Source organism: Narcine bancroftii, chromosome 3 (assembly GCF_036971445.1).
Source record: "Narcine bancroftii isolate sNarBan1 chromosome 3, sNarBan1.hap1, whole genome shotgun sequence".
NCBI lineage: Eukaryota > Metazoa > Chordata > Chondrichthyes > Torpediniformes > Narcinidae > Narcine > Narcine bancroftii.
Window position 1 is genome coordinate 137754799 of NC_091471.1, and position 27712 is coordinate 137782510.

General features: G+C 38.6%; 1 long non-coding RNA gene across 1 annotated transcript in view; it reads right to left on the reverse strand.

Annotated features, from left to right (window-relative positions):
- LOC138757607 (uncharacterized) overlaps positions 1–27712 on the reverse strand; it is a 59143-nt gene that overhangs the window by 1841 nt on the left and 29590 nt on the right. The window contains exon 5 of the long non-coding RNA XR_011353738.1: positions 9433–9505. This is a non-coding gene — a long non-coding RNA (uncharacterized lncRNA). The remainder of the gene's footprint in view (positions 1–9432; positions 9506–27712) is intronic.

A 27712-nucleotide genomic window follows, 5' to 3' on the forward strand; every position in this document is an offset into this window, starting at 1 on the left:
TTTCTCATGTGTTGAGGTGAGCTGATTACAGGGAAGGTTAATGGAGAACAGTCTGACCCAGACATGATAGACTGAAATGGCCTCCTTCGATATTGTAAGGAAATGCTTCAATCTATTGATGTTGTAGTTTTCAGCTAATTAAAATATTTTCTCTTGTGTTAAGAAGAGGCTGGGCACTCTGGATAGATCAAAGGTCGTGGATACTGATATCATCTTGCGTACCCACGAAAGCACGCTCAAAGCTAACTATATCTCAAGCCAAATTATATTATTGGGATTGATTAGACAAAATAGAAAATTACACTGGAAATGTCATGTCTGTGAAAATCAGTCGTATCCAAACTAGCCATCAATCTTCAGGAAGGAAGATGTAACCAAATGAAATTTTACTGTTTAGCATGCTCAGGAAGAGTTCTGCTAAAATCTCTCCACTTTTATCTTATGAAGGACTGGGTCTACATTGCTGAAGTACAGCAAAGAAATAAAAGAGGACTCCCTTAATAATGTAGTAACATTTGACTGAGTAGAGAAATTAGGATCCTTAATACAACTAAAGTCATTCAGAAGTAAAACAAGAAAGTTTGCAGACACCTTGGTTAAAGTAAGCACACAATGCTAGAGAAACTCAGCAGGTCAGTGTACCTTATATAACAAAGAAAAAGATACATAACCAATGTTTTGGGCTTGAGTCCTTCATCAAGATATGGAGGCATTTTGGCAGGCCTTTGAACAAAAAGATAAGGTTGGGGGAGTAATGGATCAAACAGAGGATTTATTTACAGGATGGGATATTCAGAAGAGAGATTTTTTGCAGAAAATTGATTAATTGGAGAACCAGGGTCATCATAATAATATTAAAATAGTGGGTCTTCCGGAGGATATTGAAGGATTGGATCCTACAAAAACTTTTTCAGAAATGGATTCCTGACTCTGATTTCTCATTTCTTTCCCAATTAACAAACTCTATCACTAAGAAAATAGAGCAGATGGATAATAATTCTCCTTTCTCAATTTCACATCACCCAGACTTGAAAATTATTACCATTACTTAAACTCCTCACTTAATAGTACTGTAGAAATATCTTTTGCCACATAATTGAAGAGGTTTAAGAAGGAAATCTTTTTAAGGGCACCCAAGAATTAGCAATAATCAGCAATAATCACATCCCATGCTTGAACATAAATAAAAATCAAATATCCTTTTAAATTAACTGATTGATCAGAAGAAACAAAACAATCTTCATATTAATAAATGAGAATGTATGAGGAAGGGAAGAACAAATAATATTGTTTGCACCTTAAATAAGCATTTCAGATTTATAGATGAATAGGATTGCAAACACTAATCCTAAATCTCTACTTTTCTAACTGCAGTTAAAATACAAAACGAACAGAGATAGAGTGAAAAAGGGTGGGTCAGTCACTTAAGCAAATTGGTTTAAAGCTTCAATTACAGTGAGATACCAGTTCAATTTCCATGAAATTTCAGGGCAGATGTTTAATACAAAATCAGTGACATCAGGCTTATGCTATATTGTACCAAAATGTTCTGTCAAAGTAATTATGAAAATGCCAGTTATCAATGCAAAAATGTTACTTGTGCTGATATCCAAATACTTTTTGCTTGATTTTTCCATGACTTATTTTCTTCCCTTCAACTTTTTTTTATCTTCTCTTGGCTTTATTTATCTTTCTGTACATAATATTAGATTGAATTTAACTTTTTTGTAGTTCATCCACTTGATAAATCTAACAAGTTATGGATGCACAAAGTTGTTTACGCTGCTCAAACAGATCCCTTCAGCCTTGCATCTCTTTCAGTGTCTTTATCAGCCCCTGGCTTTGGAACAAAAGTTTGAATTATAATGTGCTGGACCAAGTTTACCAAATGGCCATGATGCAGCAATGTGTGACCTGGTGTTTTGTTCATTACCAGGTTAATTTGGAGCATGACATCACTGAACAAAAAAACATGACAGTAAAAACCTCAAGCAAAATAGCAGCCCCAAGGTTAGAATTCAAAATTTGAATAGATTAAGGAGGTAAAAACAGCATGATACCAACAGTAATAGATTCAGTGTAATGTTTGGGTAACCAGATTATCTAAAGAAGGCATGAAACAAATGGCTTGACAGTTGACTTAAACTTTTCTTACAGCTGGATATAAAACAAAACAATTCTTACATTCTTTTTGAAACTTCCCTGTATTCTAAGGGCATGGAAATATTCATGCCTGTTCCAATGTTGTCAAATTACTGTGACAGTCAATTTCATAAATCCTTTATAAACATTCCATCACTAAATGTCATATTTGCTTTTAATTATTTTTTTCATTCTCCTTCACAAGTTTAATTCCATGTGCATTTTCCCAATCCACATTAAACATAACTTCTGTTTCATATAATCAATCAGAGATAACCTTGTGAACAAAACACCATGTTTTATAAATAATGTTTTTTTCTATTTAACTTTACATTAGCTGTGACACCATATCTAGAATATCCTTATCAGTCACTTTGAAGGATAGCCCATCATAACATAGACTCTGCCCACACAATGTCCTTTAACACTCTTCCTGGAAACTAGTTTTTATTCATACCATACAGAAAGACCCACAAGCTTTTACATTCCTGTCAGCAATGTGCTTTTTGTTTTGATCTAAAGGTTTGCAAATCACAGATGCAACAAGATGTCAGCTTAATTATACCGTTCAAGGAAGGAAAAATGAAGTGACAAATTTAGAAATCTTCATGGTTCTTGTGTGTAGATACATGTTTGTGAGTCCTTTATCTAAATTTATTTTATTTTACTGAGGCAACCTGATTTCATATCCTGGAAGTAAGAGAAAAAGAAGAGGAAATTCAGTGAAGGATATTTTGGCACCAGTTTCAAGTGCCATTGAAATAAGTTTGGTTAGATTTTCAAGATTAGATTTATTGTCATTGTCATAAAACAGTGTCATATTACATGAAATTTCTCTTGACTGCTGTAAGCCAGAGAGATTTGCCATTGGCAGAAATTGAACGAAGTGCCTCTTACAGTCAGAGAAAGAGAAGCAAAGGAGAGTCCCCTCAGAGTCATCGAGTGTCCATAGATTCGCCTCCAGCAGATCTGCATGCCTGGAAGATTATGATTTATTGTACAAAAACAGCCTTTATCCTCAAAGACCCCCACTACCCAGGCCATGCCCACTTCACTCTGCTACTATCTGGAAAAAGGTACAGGAGCCTAAGGACAAACACTCAGCAGCTCAAGGACAGCTTATTTGCTGCTGCCATCAGATTCTTGAATAATCAATGAACTATGGTGATGTGAGCAGTGGAAGAAACCCAGCCGCCACGTTGAAGGTCAATTATTGTTTTTATTCAAATTCAGCGTGCCCCTTTAAGGGCAGCGTGAGCTCAGTCACCTGGTGCATTGTGACATCATAATCACTGCCCAGGGTGCGCGGTGGAAGGGATGCCGGAGTCAGAGAGAAACATCTGACGATGACATTTCCCCCTGGCTGCCCTGCCACGTGGCGATACAAGTGGAGCCAGTTCACCATGAGGATGTGCGCTGCCACAAAACCTTACTTTTTGTGCACTATTTTTGAAAATTTATTGTTGTAAGGTGGTTTATAAGAATGTTTACACTGTGATGCTGCTGCAAGACAACAAATTTTGTGACTTGTTCATGACAATAAATTCTGATTCTGATGCATTTCTAATTGCTCTTGAGAAGGTGGCTCTAAGTTACAATCTTAACTGTCATCTAGTAAATATACTCCCAATTTTCACTTTAGACTCAACGACCATGAGGAAACAGCAGTAAGTTTGTGGATCAGGAAACTTGTGAGTTGGAGGGGAAAATCTGTAAATGGCAGTGTTTCTCTGTGTCTTCTTCTCTTATCCATCATGTTAAGAGAAGTTTGCAGAAGTTTAACAAGTGACTGCAATATATCTTGTAGCTGGCACACATGACAATTACTTGGACATTGATGGATGAGTGAAGGTTAATGAATAGATGCCAGTCAAGTCATCTGCTTTCAACAGGATAACGTTGATCTTCTTGAGTATTGTTGGGACTGCACTCATCTTGCCAAGTGGAGAGCATTCCATCACATTGCTGACTAGTACCTTATAGATGATGGAAGGGGATTGGAGAATTGGGAGGGGATTCTTTTACCATCGGATCCCCATGATCAGATCTGATCTGAGAGCTATCTTATCTATGTGACTAGTTTATTTAAGTTTCTGCAGTATGGACTCTTGCAGGATATTGATGGTGAGGGGGATGGCTGGTCACTCACTTTATTATCCAGCTTACCCATAATATTCTAATTAGTGCAAGTTTCACTAATAAAACCATGTTACCATGTTCTCCTCAACCCTTCATTGGCCCCACCAGCATTATGTAACCAATGCAAGGCCAATGTTTTGGCTGATCTGCCAAGCCTTGAATATGTTTGTTGAGAAGGTTTCTACTGGTCAGCAAAATATTGTGGGACAAAGGGCCTATATTGTGCTGTAATGTTCTATATTCCATGTTATCATTCATATCACTCCACTCGTCATCATATAAATTAGAAGTTCACTTTCTACCCAGCCCCGTAAATGGACAAAAATAGATAAACTTCCTGAGCTCCAAAAGCAATACAGTTCTGGGATATTGGCCTGGGAAAGGATGCTGAAGCTGGTTCAACGCCAAAAAACAGAAATTTGATCCATCTGATTTGCAAAATATCAGTTATTTATATTAATAAAACAATTTTTATCAGAAATATTTATGTCTATGATATTAATTTTCTGTGCATTTTATTTGGATCTTTGAAGAAGGTTGATGAGAGTTGGTTTATAAATATCCAATATTATATACTAAACAGCATATGATAATTACTGTAAAAGATACAAAATTCTCTAACTTATTTATTGGTCCTTCATTAATTGCACAATGAAGCTGACAATTAAACTATGAATAAACGAAATTATTCTATTTGTTCTCAAATTCAAATTTTGAGGATATAATTAGTCATGAATAACAACCAAAGAAAACAAAATAAATATTGACTGATCTTTAATACAAATGCTAAACACTGCAAATGAGGAAAACGCCAAGAAATAAAACAAAAAGTACTGGAAACTATGCAACATCGACAATCTGAAAAAAATATTTATCTTTCAGATATAGCACAAATTCCTCAGTATTTCCAGATGCTCTGTTTTTTTTCAACTTGAGTCTGATGAAATTTTCCTAACATTGAAATTACAGAGAATTACAACTTATCTGGAGACAGAAAGCAAAGAATTAGGTAAAGATCTCCAATTTTTACTTGAGTATGAGGGGTGGATAATATGTTGCGCTTAAGGTTTGCTTTGGAATTTTGTTCAGCTAAATCTAAAAGATAGCAAACCGATTAATCTGGTACTGAGTAATGTTATTCTTCGACCATTTTCTGACCCTGAGAAAAATTAACATCTTTCCTATTTGATCAGTATTAATTTACAATTCTTTAGAACTTGAGAACTTATCAATTTTAAAATCCTGTCCTGTTCTTTTCTAAGATACTAGTGTTTGAAGATTTAAAAAAAAGAATAACTTTAAGTTGATGAGAATTAGCTCATCTTCTGAAGAATACGCTGTTCAAACAAAAGAACATTTATCTTACATCTTACATCCTTAATGATAATTATTATGAGAGTGACTGGTATCACCATCATTTGAAAAATTATTTTGTACATATGCATTGTAAGGTAATATTCCATTAACAAAACATTATTATGCTGAATCAAAATGGAAATTCAGGAAACTCTAAACAAGCGAAGTCAACCTTTTTCTTTCCACCCACATGCCACTTTAAGTATTCCCTACGCCACAGGTGCTCTGTGATTAGTAAGGGATTGCTTGGGGTGGCATGTGAGTGGAAGGAAAAAGGTTGAGAACCACTGCTGCCACTCAGTTGAGGTGACTGTCATTTTATACTTTTAAACTTAAGCAATTAACAATTTCACTTAAATCAGTGTGGACTAGAAGGGCCGATATGGCCTGTTTCCATACTGTAATTGTTATATGTTCTATGTTATATGTAAGTACAATGGCACAGCTAGTAGACCTACTGCCTCACAGCACCAGAAAAAATTGGTGTTCAATCTGATCTCTGCTGCTTTGTGTAGTTTGCACAGTCTCTCTGTGACTGCATGGGTTTCTGTACAACATAGTATATAGTACATGGAACAATGTAGCAGAAGAACTGACCCTTTGGCCCACTATATCTGTGCTCACCAAGATGCCACCAAATTCAGCAAATTTTGTTTGCCTGCTAATTCTATGCCTGTTCATGTACCTGCCTAAATATTTTTTTTAAACACTACTATTATATCTGCTTCCAAGACTTCACCTGGCAGTGAGTTCTAGGCACCTGCCACAGTCTGTTAAAGATATGCCTTCTAGTGGCCACTACGGTAGAGCTACTAAAGTAATAAAGACACACGCCAGATTAGTCAACTCAAGATTGATTTTATTCAGGTTTTACAATCTTTTTTTATACCCCGTATGTCCCGGGTTCCACGGGACAAGGCGGGACATTGCTACTAGAGTGCTTCCGATCCACAGGGACCGGCAGGTTTAAATTGATCCTTGTGAGTATCCTGCGCCTTCCAGCAAGATACTCAGCAGGACAACGCGCCGTTCTCCAGCACGCATTACTGCTCCGTTAGGTAAGTATTCACCTGTTTGTTTAGTTGTTCCACGGCCCACAGAACCATGCCAGCGACAGTTCGCGACACCACGCTGCACACTCACTTGGCCCACTACATGGCCGCTAAAGCCTCATAAATTTCCTTTAAATTTTCCTCCTAATTTTAAAGCTATGGCCTCTGGTTTTTGATATTTCAACCCTGGATGTATTTGTGTTACCCATAATTTTGTATATTTCTATCAGAGCGCCCCTCAGACTCTGAGTCTTCAGAGAAAACAATTCAAGTTTGTCCAACCTCTGCTTATGGTTAATGCTCTCTAATCCAGGCCGCATGTATACCCCTTCAATGCCTCTAGGTCCTTCCTATCAAGCTGCAACCATAATTGCACAAAATACTCCAAATGTAGCTGATGCAAAATTGAATACAGCTTCAACATGACTTCTCTATTTTTACAGTCAACATCAAGTGGTTCTCAACCTTTTTCTTTCCAATCACATACCACTTTAAGTATTCCCTATGGCATATGTTCTCTGAGATTAGCAAGGGATTGCTAAAGGTGGTATGTGTGTGAAAAGAAAGTTTGAAAATCACTGTTTTAATCATACCTAATTACTACCAATCAACCACAATCAGACAGAATCATAATTAATAGGCTTTAATCACCTAAAAGTGTCAGGACAGCTTGCATGTTGCTGGCCCAGTTCCAAGGCAGGTACTGAGAGAGGGATTTCGGCATGAAAACCTTTATAGGGATATCTGGGAGAGAGGAGTCACAGGTTTGGGGTGGGCCAGCTCATACAGCATATATATGTACATCTATACACAATAATGGCAGCACCACATTCACCCCTCCTTTTTCAACAAAGTCCAGCAGGGTGGTGTGGTTTTAGTCTTCATTGCAGTTCTAAAGTCCCTTACAGGTTCAGCCTGTCCATGTCACTGCGACTGTCGCAGGGTCTGCTGTGGCACTGCTGTCATCTCCCAGGCGGTGCCTTGCACAACAGGCGATGCTTCCGGTGGCTGGGGGGGTGTTGGGTCAATGGTGTTGTTCAGGTCAGTTGGAGTTTGGGGTACAAAATCAGGTGGGGCCAGCTGGTCAGGGATTGGCTGGTTGTTTGGGGGGGTCTCCTGCATGTGCCAGGTCCCGGGTGGAGACAGTATCCTGCTGACCACCCTGAGGAGGTGGAACTTCTCGAACAGAGGGTCAGTTTTGTGATGTCTGCTGTGCCTTCAGAGCAGCACCTGCCCAGGGTTCATCAGCCAGGTTGGTAATGTAGTTCTGGATGCCAACTTCTTAGGGAAGGAAAAAAGCCTTTCATACCGTGTTGCATTCATGGCCATACAGAGAAGGGACCTGGTGGCATGGAGTGTTTTGGGGAGGGCGACTTGCCACTGGGAGGTGGGTAGTCCTCTTGATTTAAGAGAACCGCCCTCCAAAAAGTGGCATTTACCCTCTTGACCTGTCCGTCTCCCCCAGGGTTATAGCCCATGTTCCTGCTTGTGGCTATACCCTTGGCCAACAGGTACTGGCGCAGCTCCTCATTGATAAAGGAGGACCCCTGGTTGCTATGGATATAGCAGGGGCATCTGAACAGAGCAAAGATGCCACATAGCACCTTTATGACAGAGGCTGTGGTCATATCCGGGCATGGGATGGCAAAGGGGAAGCAAAAGTATTCGTCCACAATGTTCAGGAAGTACACATTCCTATTGGTGCATTGGACGGGTCCCTTAAAGTCTATGCTTAGACACTCGAAGAGGAGGGGGTGGCTTTGACAAGGTGGTCAAATTCAAGATTTGACAAGTCCGGCCGATAAAATTGGGGTTTGCACTCGACACAGTCTGGGAAGTTGTATGTTAACTCCCTGATGTCTTCGACCAAGAAGGGGAGGAGGTTGCGGGCTCTATCAAAATGGTGGAGCCTGATGACTCTGGGGTGGCAGAATTTGTTGTGGAGGACTTGGAGGCAATCCAGCTGTGTATTGGCACACGTCCCTGGGACAAGGCATCGGGAGGCTCATTGAGCTTCCTGAGCTGGTACAAGATCTTGTTGTTGTTGGTGGACAGTTCAATTTTCCACCTTAGGATCTGTCATTCTTAATTTTTCCCCTCTGTTTGTTGTTAAAAATAAAAGCAACTGCAGATTCGAATGTCAGCATGGTGAACAGTTTTACGGCCAGAAAGTGCCTTCAATAGCGCACAGCTTCTACTATGGCTCGGGCCCTAAAGGGTTCTGGAAAAGGATGCCATGGGGCTGCCCAGCTGCCCACCTGCTTGAGCGTGGCGGCCAAGGTGAAGTTGGACACACCATTCTTCACTTGAAAGGTGGTATTTCATCTACATCCTGCATCATCACCTTGTTGATGTTGCCCTTGATGCGTATGAACACTGTTTAGGGTTCTGCCGACAGGGGTGGGGTGAGGGGGGTGTGGGGGGGTGGGGCGAGTTGGGGTGGGGGGGTTGGGGAGGCTCCGGATTTTTCCCACAGTTCAAAAAGTATGGGGGGGGGTTGAAGGTCAATTGGAAGGCACTGGCTTGTGGGCCTAAAGGATCTGTTACTAATATTAAAGTATAGCATTGACTCTAATATGTCACTAATATAAATCTTGGTTGTAATGGTGTGTATGATTCTGCTTTGTCTTGATCTCTGTGGCGATTGGCCTCGTCTCTCATGTGGAACCCTATAACTTGGGTGTTTTGGAATTACCTAGTTGTAAGCAGTATATCTGAATGAATAGCTTCGCTAATTACTCACCATGTTCTTGTTTAAAGTCCATCTATCCTTGTCTGCCAAGTCTGGACTGGAAAATTGTAAATGTTACTCCACTCTTTAAGAAGGAAGAGAGGCAAAAGACTAAATTTTAGACATAAAAAAAAATTATCACATAAATTATGTTATCTTTTCCAAACAAATACAAGCTTTCATTTTGCCAACTATTCATATTTAAATCCACATCATTTTTCCACATAATCCCAATACATTCCCTAGCCACTGCTAATGCGAACCGAATAAACTCAATTTGAGACTTATCCATTCTTAAACCCATTGTTAAAGTTGAAATATACCCCATTTATAAAAAGCAGTGAATCTAACATTAAAGTAGTCTCAAATAAATCCGCCATAAACCTTTTAATTTTTATCCAAAAAAACTTACTTTATCACACAACCAGACAGAATTTTTCAAAAAACTACCAATTTGAGTCCCACAATGAAAACATAAATCTGAATGACTAAATCCATATCTTTTTAACTTTTCCAGCATTTAATACAACTGATGTAGAAAATTATACTTCACCAAATTTAGTCACACTATCTTCACACATAGTAGTCCATTCTTCTTGGGATAATTATAAGGATAAATATTTCTTCCATTTAATCTTTGATTTATCTAAATCCAGTTTAGCCATTTTCTCTTGCAACAAAGAATACATTTCTGAAATAAATCCCTTTCTGCCCCATTTACAATTAATTTTTTTAATTTAGTAAATTTAGGCATCTTCAATTCCCGCCACGAATTCTTCACTACTAGAGCACATACTTGAAAATATGCAAGTAAAAAATTTAACAGTACCTCAATTTTTTTCCCGAAGCCTAACATATGAAAAAATTATCCCATCTTTAAAACAATCTGCTAATACTTGAATACCTTTCGTCTGGCAAATCTTTAAATACTGAGATTATTCATCAAGAAGGATATGTATTTATCCTGATATAATGGAATTTGTAATAAAACCTTATCTCCAGTTCCTAATCCCAGATTTCTTTTATACCAAATATCACATAAATGTCATAATACTGGCACATTATAATAATCCAAAAGATGAGGAGTCCATCTAAATATACATTGATGTATAATAGAATGAGAAATCTGTGCTAATTCCACTTTCGCCCAGCGAGGAGGTTGATTAACATCAAACATCATATTAATGAATTTTAACTGATAATTAACTAATAATTTAATGAATAATTCTGAAAATGAAGCGATTGTAGTCCTGAAAGCATATTTCCATGTCAATGTTTGCAACAATACTCTAGCCAATGTACCTTTTTATAAAAATATTCTGATTGCTGCATAATTCTTTAAAAAATATCTTTGGAAGCGAACATGGAATTGATTGAAAAGATATTGAATACAAGAAAAAATATTCATTTTAACACAGTTCACATGTGCCATTCATGTCAAAGGAAGATCTTTCCATTTAATTAAATCATCTTTAATTTTTGTCAATAGAGAAACATAGTTCAACTTACACAAATGTTGATAATCCGTATCAACCATTGCCTCTAAATATTTAATTTTCTTAGTCCATCTAAGCTGTGTAATCTGTTTACAAACAGTATAATCTTCCTCTGTAATTGGTAATATGTTCCTCTTATCCCAATTAACCTTATAACCAGACATTTCTCCATATTGTACCAAACAGGTTTGCAGATGTCATAACGATTGCTGAGGATTTGTTAAAAATATTAGTACATCATCTGCAAACAATGAATCTTATATTCTCTTCATTTATTTTAATCCCACTAATTTTATCGTTTTGTCATATAGCTTGGGCTAACGGTTCTATCACCAATGGTGACAAAGTATCACCTTGCCTAGTAGAGCGTGTAAAATTAAAGGTATTTGAAATTTGTCCATTCGTCACTATCCTCGACAAGGGATTTTTATACAAGGCTTTAACCCAACCAGGTAATAAAAGTCCAAACTTAAATCTTTCAAGTACTTTAAATAAAAAGTACCTTTCAACTCGATCAAAGGCTTTTTCCTCATCTAATGCCACTATCATTGATTGATTTAAACAATGTCTTGAAGCATTAATCAACATCAACAGTCTAACAATATTTTCAGAAGAAAATCTGTTCTTCATGAAACCTGCTTGATCAACATGTATTAAACGTGATAAATCCATTGGCCAATACCTTAGCTATTATCTTATAAACTACATTTTATAAAGATATTGGTCAATATGAGGCAACTTTCAATGGGGCTCTTTCTTTTTTGCAATAACTAATTCTAGCTCTAGAAAAGGATTCTGGAAATGCTTTTGCTCTTCTGCAGCTTGTTTAAGAACATTCATCAAAACAGGAGACAAGACTTCATAAAATTCTTTATAAAACCCTCCTGTAAACCTATCTTCTCCAGGTGATATTCAATATAGCTTCTTTAATTTAGACAATAGACAATAGACAATAGACAATAGACAATAGACAATAGGAGCTGGAGTAGGCCCTTCAGCCCTTCAAGCCAGCACCGCCATTTTACAGATCATGGCTGATCACTACCATCAGTACCCCTTTCCAGCCTTATCCCCATAACCCTTGAAAGGAACTTCCAATTCTGTCCTATCTTTATCGTCCAAAACCGATAAGTCCAAACTACCTAAAAAAGACTCAACACGTTTCTCACCCTGACTTACTTCAAAAGAATATAAATTCTGGTAAAATGAGTGAAATTCATCATTAATTTCCTGAGGTTTGAAAGTAACACCTGCATTATTTCTTATCGCATTTATTGTCCTTGATGCCTGTTCAGTCTTTAATTGCTGAGCAAAAACCTTATGCGCTCTTTCTCCTAACTCATAATAATGCTATTTGGATCGCTGTATTAATTTTTCATATTTATATGTTTGCATTATATTATAAAAGTTTCAACTGAATAAAAAATGTCATATTTCGTTGGAATTCCTTTTCTAACATAGTTATTTCCTTCTCCAAATGTTGGCTCTCTGCCAAATGCTGTGTCTTAATTCTTGCAGAATAATTGATGATCATACCTCTTAAATAAGCTTTTAAAGCAGCCCACAAAACAAATTTACTTTGTACTGAATATGTATTAATTTGCAAATAAGACTTAATATGGTCTTTGATATAACTTAGAAACTTTGGTTGCTTCAATAACATCCCATTAAATTGATATGGGGTCTCTACATTATGCAAAGCAGAACATGTGCAGGTACACAATCCTTTATCCAGAACCCTTGTGGGGAGGGGTCACTGTGTTCCGAATTTCAGATTTTTCTGGATTTTGAAAAGCCAGATTTAAGCCCACCCGAATCATGCTGCTGTATCAACGCCCTCTCCCTTCCAGTCACACTGCCATTTCCCCCCTCACCCATCTGACTCGCGCTGCCATCTCTCTGCCCACTTGCTGGTGTTTGGAGCTTTCCGGATTTTGGATATCCGTAAAAGAGATTGTGTACTTCTACTTAACAATGAGGAATGATCGGACAAAATCCTACTCTTATACTCTGCATGTATAAATCTACCCTGTAATTGTGCTGACTTTAAGCAAAAGTCGATGCTAGAAAAAGAATCATGTCTGGGTGAAAAAAAGAAAAGTATTTTTCTGTCAGATTTAATTTGCTCCATATTTCTACCAAATTCAAATCTTTCATTGAGTCTAACATCCATTTAGCCATTTTGGTTCTTTGTACAGTTTTTGGAGATTTATCCAATGCACAATTAAAATCCCCATCAACCAAAATATTTTCATTAGCTTGACCCAGATTCAAAAAAGTTTCAGAAATAACGTCTTCATCATCTTCAATAGCTAAGGTATTGTCACATTAATCAAAGTCCAGGCTTCAGCAAAAATTTTACAATTCACCAACCGATGTGGCAGAGAATGATTCCAAATGAAACAATATCTTCTTATGAGCCGAAGTAGCAACACGTCTAGCTTTCAAATTAAATGAAGATGCCAAAACATGTCCGACCCAATCTCTTTCCAATTTCATATGTTCTTTCTCAGACAAATGAATTTCTTGCAAAAAAGCAACGTCAATCTTAATTTTCTTTATATATGCCAATATTCCCTTCCTTTTAATCAGATTATTAAGTCCTTTAACATTAAAGGTCACAAAATTTAAATGAGCCATAACTTAATTTCCTCTTGAGATTGACACTTCACACAGCAATTACATATTTTAAAAAACCCAAACCCCGCTTTCAAACAATAAGAAAACCCTGTAAAATATGTAAAAACCTACAAGTACAAAAGTCGGACCACCCTCTGTGGACCAGATCTGGTCCATAAATCACCTTAAATACCGTCGGATACCGAAAAGTAAACTTGTACCCTTTCCTCCACAGCACTGCTTTGACCAGATTAAACTCTTTCCGTGACTTTCTGTGACTTAAATCAGCATAAAAGAAAACCCTATGGCCTTGACCCATCGTAGGGCTTTGATCAAGGTGAGCTTTCTGAACCGCAAGACGCAAAATCATTTCTCTATCCTGATATTGTAACAAACATCTTAAAAGAACCGCTCTTGGCATTTGACCCGGAAAATGTTTTCTCCTTAACACCCTCTGAACCCAAACTAAAAAACATAACTCTCAACATTTCTGGAATCCATTTTCAAAAATAATTTTACAGGATCATCCGTCAGACCAACTATCATATTATTACGACAACATTGATTGTCCAACAAATCTATCTTCTGGACATCCCAGTCTGTAAACAAATTCTCAATTTGATCCATTCTCTCCGCATAATGGTCCACACGGTCCTTACAGTCAATAAAAACTTCTTCTGTCTTCTTACATTGATCTTGTACAGTGTCCACTGCTGTTAAACTCTTATTAATATCAACTTGAATAGGTGTAATTTCTTCACACATACCAGCCATTTTTTTCCTTCATACCAGCAAATTGATCATTTAACGTTTCAAAACTTTAGGTCATAGAAGACATCATCTTTTCATTTGGTTGGATCAGTTCTGTAGTAATGTGGTTGACTTCCATCCCTGTTACAGGGGCCTTGAAGACTGGGGAAGATGTCTGTGGTGAAACAACAGCTTTCATTGGAGAAGGAGTTTTTCTTCAAGCCTTAGGCCGACCTTCAATGAGTCCAGCTGCAGCAAGTAGTAATTCTTGCTCTTCTTCTTCTTGAACTTCTGAGTTGTCCTCCTCCATCTCTTCTCTTCCGCCTCATACCTGGCAGCCGGACTGTGGATCCGATCCAGAATTTCGTGCATGCTGAGAAGCTCAGTAGCACGCAGGGGAACATCTTGAGATGTGCTGCTGCGTATAGGCAGTTCCCTTCCCGCTAACTCGCACTCACATTTGGGCACCCACCCCCCGTTCTCCTTAGTCAAGCCCGACTCGTGTCGAATTCCACGCTCGCGCTCCTCCTGGCCTGCTGCCAGGCCAAAGATCTCGGCGCCATCTTGCGTCTCTGGATACGCAGAGGATGCGGACGTTTCTTCCAGCTGCTCCCGACTTCCACGTTGAAGCTTCGGATCCATCTCTAACTGCTCCTGAGTTTCCTTCTGAAGGGTCGGCCTTGCTTCTTCTGTACTTTACACAGGTTGAAAAACTAGGTTTTCTCTAAGTTGCTGGTAATGAAATGGTATTGTATGTACTGACCAGTACAGGCATGGGCTGGCCCACCCTCCTGATGACATCCTCTCCTAGACTCCTCCCTGGACTCCTCCTGTGACCCAGGCCATAAAGGTCGAGCCACCTTTTCCATCCATTCACTTCCCTAGCTTGGGCCTGGGCCTGCAGTCTTGTGTGTAATAAAGCCTATCGTTCCCCTCAGTCTTTGTCTCTGTGATTATTGGGCCAACTGGTAGTGCCCAACACTGCTTTTTTTCCTTTCTTCATTTCCAGAATTCTACAATAATAAATTACTGTTCTAAACATTGGTAAAGTCAAAAATGTCACTACAATTCGAGTATTGAACAGTTCAGTCAGGGAGAGGTGTCTTCTCACATCATTTTCCGATGCCATCTTGCCACGATCCCTCCCCCCCTCAGCTGACTCTTTGAACATGATTCAATCTACGGACTCTAGGCAGTCCTGCAGCTTTTTTCCCTCCCGCGACCACCTTCTGGTTGTCTTGATCTCGTAAGTGTTGTGAGCAATTTTAGGCCCCATTTCTAAGAGAGGATGTGATGGCTCAGAGGTGGTTTACAAGAATGATACTGGGGATGAGAGGAATAATGTTTGAGGAGCATTTGATGGTTCTAGGCATGGACTCGCCTGAGTTTAAAAGGATGAGGCAGGAACTCATTGAAATCTAATGAATAGTGAAAGGGCTGGATAGAGAGGATTTTGCCAGTACTGGGAGAGTTTAGGATCAGTGGGAACAAACTCATAATAAAGGATGTCTGCTTAAAATGGAGATGGAGAAACCTTTTCATCTAGAGCAGTAATTTTCAAACACTACCTCCACACACCCCCCCCTGCAAACCCCCGGATCATATTCCACTTAATCCCTTTGCCAGAAGTGCTCTGTTAATAAGCGATTAGTTAAGGAGGAATGTGATTGAAAAGAAAAAGTGCAAAAACCACTGTTTTAATCGTACGTCATTGACTTGTTCTGTGCATAGTTTCATAACTCCAGAGGAAATGGGCCAATGACAATTTTTCTCAAGCAAAATTTTTCCTTCACAGTTGAGTCTACGCAGTCTTTCTCAGCCTTTTTTCCCATTCATATGCCACTTTAAGCAATCTCTTACCCATTTTTTGATACTCCAAGGAATAAAGGCTCAACCTGTTCAACCTTTCCCTGTAGTTCAATTCCTGAAGATCTGGCAGCATCCTAGTAAATCTTCTCTGCACTCTTTCAATCTTACTAATACCATTCTTGTAGCTAGACGACCAGAACTCCAAATTTGGCCTCATCAACACCTTATACATCCTCACCATAACTTCCCAACTCTTATTTTCAATATGTTAATTAATGAAGGCCAAGGTGTCAAAAGCTGTCTTTAGAACCCTGTCGTCCTGTGACACCACTTTCATGGAATTATGTAACTGTGATTTATCTCTTGCTGCCAATTTCTATAACTTCGCTGTTCAATTTCATAACATTCATCCCACGTATTCAGTTTGTTATTTCTCCTCTTCTTTTTCTAAACAAAGAGAATCAGGTTTGTTTGATCATCTTTCTGAATCCCAGTGAAAGGTTATCGACCTGAAGGTTTTAACTCCGATTATTTTTCCAGTAGAAGACCTGCTGAGTATTTCCAGCATTGAGATTTTATTTTACTGCCTTGGTGTATTACTGAGTGCTTTGAATGGGAGAAGAAATATGTGTTGGGTTAAGTGGAGATGTCTCGATCATGGAGTGGGTTTAGAAAAATAGACGTAATTCATCTTTTAAAATTGTTTTTTGAGCTATGATTGTTTTCTCCTCTTCTTGCAATTTTGTTAGTTCAATTTTAGCGAGAATCTCATCTATTTTGTCTTCTTTCCCTTCGATCTCAGTTCAGTATAATTGCTCCTAGAATTCCTTAACGTTTTCATTAATCTCTGTTGGGTTTTATGTAATTTATTTGTCCTTTTTCCTTGATGCCAATACCGTTCTTTTAGCTTGTTCTGTTTTAAGCTGCCAAGCTAGTATTTTGTGAGTTTTTTCTCCTCGCTCATAATGCTTCTGCTTTATTTTCATTATGTTCTTCTCCACCTTATACATTTGTAGTGTTTCATTTTTTTTGTCTGCCAATTCTCTTTTTGCTGTATCTTCTCTTGTTGCTAGTTCTTTTTCTGTACTTACTATTTCCCTTTCCAGCTGTTCTATTTCCTGATTGTAGTCCTTTTTCATCTTAGTTACATAACTTATTATCTGCCCTCTGATGAAGGCTTTCATTGCATCCCATAATATAAATTTGTCTTCACTGATTCCGTATTTATTTCAAAGCACATTTTAATTTAGCGCTCAATAAATTCTCTAAAATCCTGTCTTTTAAGTAGCATGGAGTTTAATCTCCATCTATACGTTCTTGGTAGGATGTCCTCCAGCTCTATTGCTCATAACAGGGGTGAGTGATCCGATAACAATCTAGCTTTATATTCCATTTTTCTAAATCTCCCTTGGATATGGGCTGACAACAGGAACAGGTCAATCCTTGAGTATGTTTTATGTCTACTTGAATAATATAAATATTCCTTCTCCTTTGGGCGTTGTCTCCTCCATATATCCAAAAGTTGCATTTCCTGCATTGATTTAACCATAAATTTGGCTACTTTGTTCTTTCTGCTAGTCTTTTGTCCAGTTTGATCCATCTTTGAATCCAAATTAAGGTTAAAGTCCCCTCCTATCAATATATTCCCCTGCGTATCTACAATCTTCAAAAAAATATCTTGCATAAACTTTTGATCCTCTTCATTAGGTGCATATATATTGACTAAATTCCAGAGTTCTGAATATATCTGACACTTTAACATTACATATCTCCCTGCAGGATCTATTATTCCTCCTCTATTTTGATTGGTACATTTTTATTGATTAATATAGCTACACCTCTGGCTTTTGAGTTATATGATGCTGCCATTACATGCCCTACCCAGTATCTCCTTAATTTCTTGTGTTACACTTCAGTTCGATGCATTTCCTGCATGAATGCTATATCTATTTTGTTCTTTTTTCAGTAAATTTAATTGCCTCTTCCTTTTGATTTGGTTATATATTCTGTTAATATTTATAGTCATATAGTTCAACATGGCCATCTCAAATTCTGTTTACATCTCCTTTCCACTTCCTCACCACCACCTTTTCCCTTTTCCCCATTTCCATTTCTCAGTTTTCTTTTTTTGAGCACACTGTATGACAACACTTCTAAAACATAAAATATTTCCACCATTCCCACATCTAAAATTCCCTTAACCCCAAGTGTCCCCCCTCTCTGAGTCGCCCCTTGTCCCTTGCTGGGCAACTGCAACTCCCCTTTCCATTCAGACGGCGAACCCGTTCGCAAGTGTCAACTGATTTCACAGTGACTGTTATTCTCTCCCACCCAACCCCCTCCAGAAAAGACTTTTATCTTCACATTACAACAAAGCTCCCCTTCGTTTCTTCTCTTTTTCTTTTTATGTTTTATTTATTTATTTTGTTAACCCCCCCCCTCCTCTTTTCTTTCCCCCTTCTCCCTTACTTCCCTTTTCTTCCCTCCTTTAGTTCTGACTTATACATTATTTTTACTTTTTTATATGTAGTTTGTCATCGTTCTTTGTTCTTGTTACATCTCTTCATCTCCCTTTCTGTCTTGCAGGCATTCTGCAAATTCTCGTGCTTTCTTCAGATCTGAGAACAGTCTGTTTTGCTGCCCTGGGATAACTATTTTAAGCATTGCTGGATATCTTAACATAAATTTAAAGCCTTTCTTCCATAGGATCGATTTTGCTGCATTAAACTTCTTTCTCTTCTTCAGGAGTTCAAAACTTATGTCAGGGTAGGAAAAAAAATTTGACCTTTGTATTCCAGTGGTTTTTTTGTCTTCTCTCATTTTATTCATTGCCTTCTCCAATATATTTTCTCTTGTCGTGTATCTCAGAAATTTTACTAAAATGGATCTTGGTTTTTGTTGTGAGTGTTGTTTCGAGGCTAATGTTCCATGTGCTCTTTCTATTTCCATTCCTTCTTGCATTTCTGGCTTTCCCCAGGACCTTTGGGATCCATTCTTTTATAAATTCTTTCATATCTTTGCCTTCTTCATCTTCCTTAAGGCCCACTATCTTTATATTGTTTGGCCTACTATAGTTTTCCATTAATCCATCTTCTGCGCTAACAACTCCTGTGTTTCTTTAACTTTGTTGTCACTTTCTTCCAATTTTCTTTTAAGTCGTTCCCTTCCATTTCTACCACCATTACACATTCTTCCACATTTTCTAATCCTTTCCCTACATCTCACTTTTTCTTCTGTACTTTTCATTTCACTAAATTCTAGTGTCAGCCATTGTTTTAATGCTTTTATTTGTTCTTGAAAAAATGTTTTATCTATGTACTCTCCATTCATTTTACCTTCTATTCCTCTGTGCAGAGCTTCGTGTTCTTCTTCTTCTTCTGTGTCTGCTCTTGGGTTTGTGTCTTCTATTTCTCTTCTTGTATCTGTGTCTCTTCTGACTTTTTTGTTGAACTGCTTGTCTCAGTTTGTTGGGTTTTTCTTTCATGGTTTCTTGCTGTTGGTCCTCTTCTTCTGGGCTGGTTATCTGTTGTGTCTCTTGCTTCACTTTTCTTTCTCACCCCTCCCATTCCTGTTGCTTTCTTTATCTTCCAGCTGGGAGCCCTGCTGTTGGGCCTCTCTCAGCTGTTGGTGCTTTGGAGTTTCACTCCACAGCTGGTCCCCCTCCCGTTGGTATTCTCCTTGTTGTGTGCATCCGCAGTGGCACCCCTGTTTGGCTCCATGAGCCACCTTTGCAGTCCTGCGGTCAGTGGGTCGCGACCCTGCGGGGGGGTCGCCACTAACATCGGGGAGCGGGCTCATCTTTCTGCGGCGGGTCCCTGCTTTTTCGTGCAGGTAAGGCCTTCACCTTTCTCTTCTAGCATCTTTATTCTTTTCTTCCCGTTGTTTTGGCTTTTCTTTCTGAAGAGCCATTTTCTCCACACCTTTATTTTTTATTTGTTGTGATTTGTGTGTCTGGGGCTTTGCTTTTTCTTCACTTATTTCCTTCTTTTCTGGAGAGGGCTGGTATTTTCCTACCGGCCACTACTCCATCACGTGACTCTTCCAATTTATCTTTCTTATTGAGGGGGATTCCACAATGTAACTTTGTTATTTGAATGAGTTCCACAGAATGAACATGTGATGTGAATTTTACCCGCCATCTAGCCTTGTTATGTGAGTGAGTCCCACATTCTGACCTTGTTATATCATTGAGTTCGACATTGAAAATGTTTTGTTAGTAAGTTCCACAGTATAACCTTGTTATGTGAGTGGTTTCCACAGTGTAATAATGTTTTCTCTGTGAATTCCACATTGTAAACGTTATGTTAGTGAGTCCCACAGTATAAACTTGTTATGTGAGAGATTCCCACATTTTTCCCTTCTTATATGAGGGGTATTCCCACAATGTAACTTTCTTTTTCGAATGAGTTCCACAGAATGAACTTGTGATGTGAGTTATACCCACTGTGTAAACTTGTGAGTCAATGAGTCCCACAGTGTAACCTTGTTATGTGAGTGAGTTTCAAAGTGTGACATTGTTATGAAGTGAATTCTTCAGTGACAACCTGTCAAGTTAGTAAGTCTCAGAGTGTAACCTTGTTATGTGAGTGAGTTCCACAGTGTAACCTTGTTATTTGAGAGATTCCCATAGTGTTATCATGTTATGTGAGCGAGTTCCACAGTGTAACCATTTTATGTGAGTTAGTCAAACAGTGTGAACTGATGTCAATGAGTCCCACAGTTTGACCTTGTTATGTCAGTGAGTTCGACGTTGAAAATGTAATACGAGTGGTTTTCACTGTGTGACCTTGTGATATGAATGATTTTCACAGTGTGGACTGGTTATGTGAGTGAGTTCCACATTCCAGCCATGTTATGTTAATGAGTCCCACAGTGAAACATTGTAAAGTAAATGTGTACCACAGTGTGAGATTGTTATGTTGGTGACTTCCACAGTGTGACCTTTTTATGTGAGTCAGTTCCACAGTGTGATATTAATGTGCTAGTGAGTTCCACATTGTAAACTTGTTATGTGAGAGATTCCCACAGTTTAAATTTCATATTGAGGGAAATTCCACAATGTAACTTTGTTATTTGAATGAGTTCCACAGAATGGACATGTGATGTGATTTTTACCCACCGTCTAACCTTGTATGTGAGTGAGTCCCACATTTTGACCTTGTTTTCTCATTGGAGTTCAACGTTGAAAATGTTTTGTTAGTGAGTTCCACAGTGTAACCTGTTAAGTGAGTGAGTTCCAAAGTATAATCATGTTTTCTTTGTGAATCCCATATTGTAAACTTTATGTTAGTGAAACCCACAGTGTAATCATGTCTTCTTTATGAATTCCACATTGTAAATGTTATGTTAGTGAGTTCCACAGTGTGAACCTGTTATGTGAGTGAGTCCCACAGTTTGACCTTGTTATGTGAGTGAGTTTCAAAGTGTGACATTGTTATGGAAGTGAATTCCACAGTGTCAACCTATCTAGTTAGTGAGTCTCAGAGTGTAACGTTGGTATGTGAGTGAGTTCGACAGTGTAACCTTGTTATGTGTGAGATTCCCACAGTGTAAACTTGTTATATGAATGAGTTCCACAGTGTAACCATTTCATGTGAGTTAGTCAAACAGTGTGATCTTGTTATGTGAGTGAGTCCTACAGTTTGACCTTGTTATGTGAGTGAGTTTGCCATTGAAAATGTTAGCTGTAGCAAAAAAATATATTATGTCAACCTGGAAATTAGAAGATAGCCTGAGAATACAGCAATGGTACATAGAAATGAATAAATGTATTCCATTGGTAATAATAATATATAATTTAAGAAATAACATCACAGTATTCAAACAAATTTGGGAACCGTACATGGAACACAACAGAGAAGTCCTACCGTGGACCTCCACCACCTAAAATGACAGAAGGAGAAGACGAAATGAACTGACCCAGTGTGTAAAAGTAGAAGACACAAATTTCTTGTTTATTTTCATTGTGTGATGACATTGTTTAATGGGTTTAATGTATCATATATGTTGAAAGTTGAGAGGGTGGGGGGGGGTGGTGGGAAGGGAAGGAGGGAGGGAAGGGAGGGGGGAAAAGGGGAGAAAATGACAGTGTATATTCAAGAGGGAAATTTTTGTGTGTATTTTGGTCAGTATGGTTCATAGTGTGAAAAATAAAAAAATTAAAATAAAAAAAATGTTATGTGAGTGATTTTCACAGTGTGACCTGGTGATATGAATGATTTTCACATTATGGTCTGATTGTGTGAGTGAGTTCCACATTCTAACCATGTTATGTCAGTGAGTCCCACAGTGTAATCTTGTTAAGTGAATGAGGACCATAGTGTGAGCTTGTTATGTTAGTGATTTCCACAGTGAGTCCTTGTTATGTGAAAGATTCCCACACTTTAACCTTCTTATTGAGGTGAGTTCCACAATGTAACTTTGTTATTTGAATGAGTTCCACAGAATGAACTTGTGATTTTTACCCACCTTCTAACCTTGTTATGTGAGTGAGTCCCACATTCTGACCTTGTTATATCATAGAGTTCGACATTGAAAATGTTTTGTTCATAAGTTCCACAGTGTAAGTTTGTAATGTGACTGGGTTCCACAGTATAATCATGTTTTCTCTGTGAATCCCACATTGTAAACGTTATGTTAGTGAGTCCCACATTGTAGCTTTGTTATGTGAGAAATTCCCACATTTTTCCCTTCTTATGTGAGGGGGGTTCCACAATGTAACATTCTTGTTTGAATGAGTTCCACAGAATGAACTTGTGATGTGATTTATACCCACTGTGTAATCTTGTTATGTGAGTGACTCCCACAGTTTGACCTTATGTCAGCGAGTTTGACATTGAAAATGTAATATGAGTGGTTTTCACAGTGTGACTTGGTGATAGGAATGATTTTCACAGTGTGGGCTGATTATGTTAGTGAGTTACATATTCTAACCATGTTATGTTAGTAACTTCCACAGTGACTTTGTTATGGGAGTCAGTTTCACAGAGTGACATTGCTGTGCTGATGAGTTCCACAGTGTAAACTTATTATGTGAGAGATTCCCACAGTTTAACCTTCTTATTGAGGAGGGTTCCACAATGTAACTTTGTTATTTGAATGAGTTCCACAGAATGAACTTGTTATATCAGTGAGTTCAACATTGAAAATGTTATGTTAGTGAGTTCCAGAGTGTAAACTTGGTATGTGAGAGATTTGCACAGTATAATCTTGTTTACTTAGTGAATCCCACATTGTAAATGTTATGTGAGTGAGTCCCACAGTGTAAAATTGGTATGTGAGTAATTTTCACAGTGTGACCTGGTGATATGAGTGAGTTTCAAAGTGTGACATTTTTATGGAAGTGAACTCCACAGTGTCAATCTGTAAAGTTCTTGAGTCTCAGAGTGCAAAATAGGTATGTTAAAATGGAATGGAACTACAAACACCAAAATTTTGGGAAACGTTTAATCTTTGTTTCCACAAGCTATGAACTGTGTTGTGTATAAATTAACAGCACATGTAAAACTTCAAGAAAACAAAATGTAGATCAGGAAATTCACATCTACATTTCAATTTTAAAATTTTTAAATATGTGTTAAAATGAAACTACAAACATTAAAATAAATGCTCTTTTGGGAAATGTTTAAACATTGTTTTGACATCTATGAACTGTCATGTTTAAATATTAATAACACTTGTAAAACTGTTAAAGAAGTTGAAATATGTACTTTTCAACCAGAAACCAGCATGTAGTTATGGAAATTCACATTTAAGTTTCAATTTCATCAAGGATTCCACAGTGTCAACCTGTCAGGTTAGTGAGTCTCCGGCGGTTGGCTTCCCTCTGGAGACTATCGACGGCTCAACGAGGCAACCATTCCTGACCGTTTACCCCATCCTGCACATCCAGAACTTTACGGCCAACCTGCACGGTGTGAGGGCTTTCTCCAAGGTTGACCTGGTGTGCGGATATCACCAGATCCCGGTGCACCCTGAGGACAGACCCAAGACGGCCATATCATCCCCTTTGTCAATATAAGCATCTGTATGAGTTAACCCTTGGATTACCAAATTAATCATCCTTTGGAATGTAGCAGGGGCATTTTTCATGCCAAAAGGTAACACATTATACTCATATAAACCGGATGGAGTTACAAAAGCTGAACTATTCTTTCCTCTCCCAGTTAAAGGCAGACACTAGTAACCCTTCAACAAATCCAACTTAGTAAGAAATTTAGCTTTGCCATTTTTATCAATACAGTCATCTGTTCTCGGAATAGGATAACCATATGTTTTATTTACTGAATTAACCTTCGTGTAATCTGTACAGAATCTAATAATTCCATCTGGTTTCAGTACCAGAATACAAGAAAAAAAAGAAAAAAAACCTTCTGAGTTTGAAGGTCTAATAATGTCATTTCTCAACATATATTCCACCTCCTGATCCATGATTTTACTCCTTAATGTATATACTATATGGGTGTTGATTCATGGGACTTGCTTCTCACACGTCTATATCATGATAAATCACTGATGACTTTTTTGATACATCAGGAAACAAATCTGTAAATTTCAAAATTAATTCCTTCAATTGCATGCGTTTCTTATGATTTAAGATGACCTAACTTTTCCTCCAAATTTTCCAAAATTGCTGAGTTAGACAGGCGCACAGGAACCATGGTTTCCATAATCTTATGATCCATAATTCGTCAACCCTGTCAACAGCAAACAACTCTGATACAGATGGTTCTCCACTCCCCTTATCCTCATAATAAGGTTTTGTGGCGCCGCTGCTGATGTCTGCAATGGCTGGTTACACGAACAGCATCTTACACGTGGTGGACAAGAGCAATGGACGACGTTTCCTGGTGGACACCAGAGCAGAGTTGAGCATGCTGCCCCCATCCGCCCTTGAGGCCCACACGAGAGAATGAGGCCCGATCCTGCTTGGCATTCAAACGGCTCCGAAATAAGACCTCCAGGTTTCATCTGTGGAACTCATCTATGGTGCACCACTGTCGTTACCAGGGGAGTTTCTTGGAATAGACGCCGAGCCTGGAGGTTAGACCCCAACCCTACTCGCGGACCTCTGCAACAAGCTCACTTCATTAACACCCCACTGCCGACCCACCATGGAAGGCACCTGGTGAACATCCCCAAATAGCTGGACTTAGTGGAGTTCATGTTCGTCTGCCACGGCCTGCAACTGTGCCCCACTGCACCCACGTATGAGGGCTTTACAAAGTGCTCCAGTGATCAGGAAAAGCCTTTACTCTGGGCATTGGGGGCAGGGTGGAACTTTTCACATTCAACCAGCTAAAGCCGGCACATATGGATTTAAACTAGCACGTGCAGATGGCACAACCTAAACGGAGGGATCAGCTGCCCAAGCGGTGGGACGCGTAAGCCGGTTCGGGGGAGGGGGGGTCATGTGGTGGTGCACATCTCTGTGAGCGAACCAGCCCCGTTTGTACTGCTGTGCTGGCAGAAGAGTTGCAGAAGATGGCACCATCAGGGCTTGCTCATTGCCTCGTAGCTTAGGCCACAGCTTGCGTTCCGGCCCACGTGATGACATCACTGCTGTGCGGGGCGAAATTCAAATAAACAATTGTACTGGAAATCCCATCGAGTCCAGTGGTGTTTTCTGTGTGTAGCAGAAATAGGTTCAACCTATTTATGTGACAAACCTGAATTTTAAAACTTCTATCTAGAGTGTGAACAACATAATTAACATCATTCAGTTTTGATTTAACTATGTACGATCCAGAAAATCTAGCTCTGAAAGATTTTGTTGGAAACAAAATCAAAAATCAAAACTTTACTTCCTATTTTAAAATATCTCGCTTGAGCTTTCCTGTCAAATAAACATTTCATTTTACCCGGAGCCATTTCTAAATTCTCTTAAGTCCAAACTTTTTGTAACTTCTCCTTAAATTTAGAAATATCATCCAACAAGTCCAACTGTCCATCCTCATTAACCCACGGTTCTTTGATCAACTTCAAAGGACCTCTAACTTAATGTCCAAATACCATTTCCAATGGGCTGAACCCTAATGACTCCTTCACAGCCTCCCTTGCTGCAAACAATAATAAATGAATCCCTTCCTCCCAATCTTTCCCATTCTCCAGACCATAAATTTTCCTCATATTTTTAAGAGTAGAATGAAATCGTTCCAAAGCTCCCTAAGTTTCAGGATAATGCGCAGATGAAGTGATCTAGTCTATTTCCAACTCATAAACCAACTGTTGAAACAACCCAGACATAAAGTTAGATCCTTGATCACTCTGGATCTCTTTAGGTTGTCCAAAAACTGTGAGAAATCTTCCCAGAGCCTTTAGCACTGATTTGACTTTAATATTCCTTAGTGGTATTGCTTCTGTAAATCGTGAAGCTGTACATAATCGTTAACAAGTACTGATTTTCAGACTTAGTTTTCGGCCAGAGACCTACACAATCCACAATAACACTAGTGAAAGGTTCCCTAACATCAGAAAGAGGTTGTAATAGAGCCACTGGAGGACCCTGGTTAGGTTTCCCCACAACCTGACCAAAATGACATGTCCTGCACCAATTTACAACATCCTTCCTCAAACCAGGCCAGAAAAATTGTCTCAAAATCTTATTCATGGTTTTCTTGACACAAGAAGACCACCTAAAGGTGGACTGTGGACTAAATTTAAAATTTCATTCGAGTAATTTCCAGGAACAACCACCTAATGAATCACTCCCTACTCTTCATCAGCAAGAATATCAAGAGGTCTCCATTTTCTCATCAACAATTCGCCCTTCAAGTCATAACTACAGGCCATTTCTTTAATCTGCTCTCTGTGGCTGAATTAACTCTTTATTTGACAAAGAGAAATCCTTCCTCTCACAATTGCCCTGCTCTTTCCAAACCATTTCAGAACCACTGGGAAAATGTCTGTCAACTGGATCTTCTTCATCTCTCAATAATTTCTGAGACACCGACCTTGTGACTGCACTCACAGGATCGAACTCACAATTCTCTTCTACCTCATCTTTCCTCGGCCTACTTGTTAATCTCAAAACTGACCCAACTTTATCCTCTGTCAAATCATTTCCTAATAAAAATGAGACCCCCTGCATGGGTAACTTTGAAATTACTCCTACCACAGCAGGTCCTTTAACTAACTCTAAATTTAGCACTATCTTGTGAAGAGATATCAACCCCACTTCACCTCCAACACCTTTAATCAACGGTTGTCTCCCCTCTGTCAGTCCTTTGATCCAGAGATAAAACTCCTTGTACCTTCAATGACTGTGGAGCTCCAGTATCTCTTAGAATTTTAACTGGAATCTGTGATTCTCCCTCCTTTACTGAAACAAAACCCTCAAAAACAAATGGTTTGAAAACATCCATGACAGCCTGATCAGGTTTGGAACATCGACTCTGCCCAAATTCAACTCTTTGAATGCATGATTCTGGTCAAACCATCTTTTCTCTTTTCTTCTTCAATCCGAGACAATTCGCAATAATGTGACCAGTTTTCTGATAAAAATGACATGCAAATACAGAAGTTCTGTCCTTTCCAACTTTAATTTAATCTTTTCTATTAACACTCTCTCCAGAATTAATTTCAGGCTTATTCTCCTTCTTCATATTAATCCTCTGAAC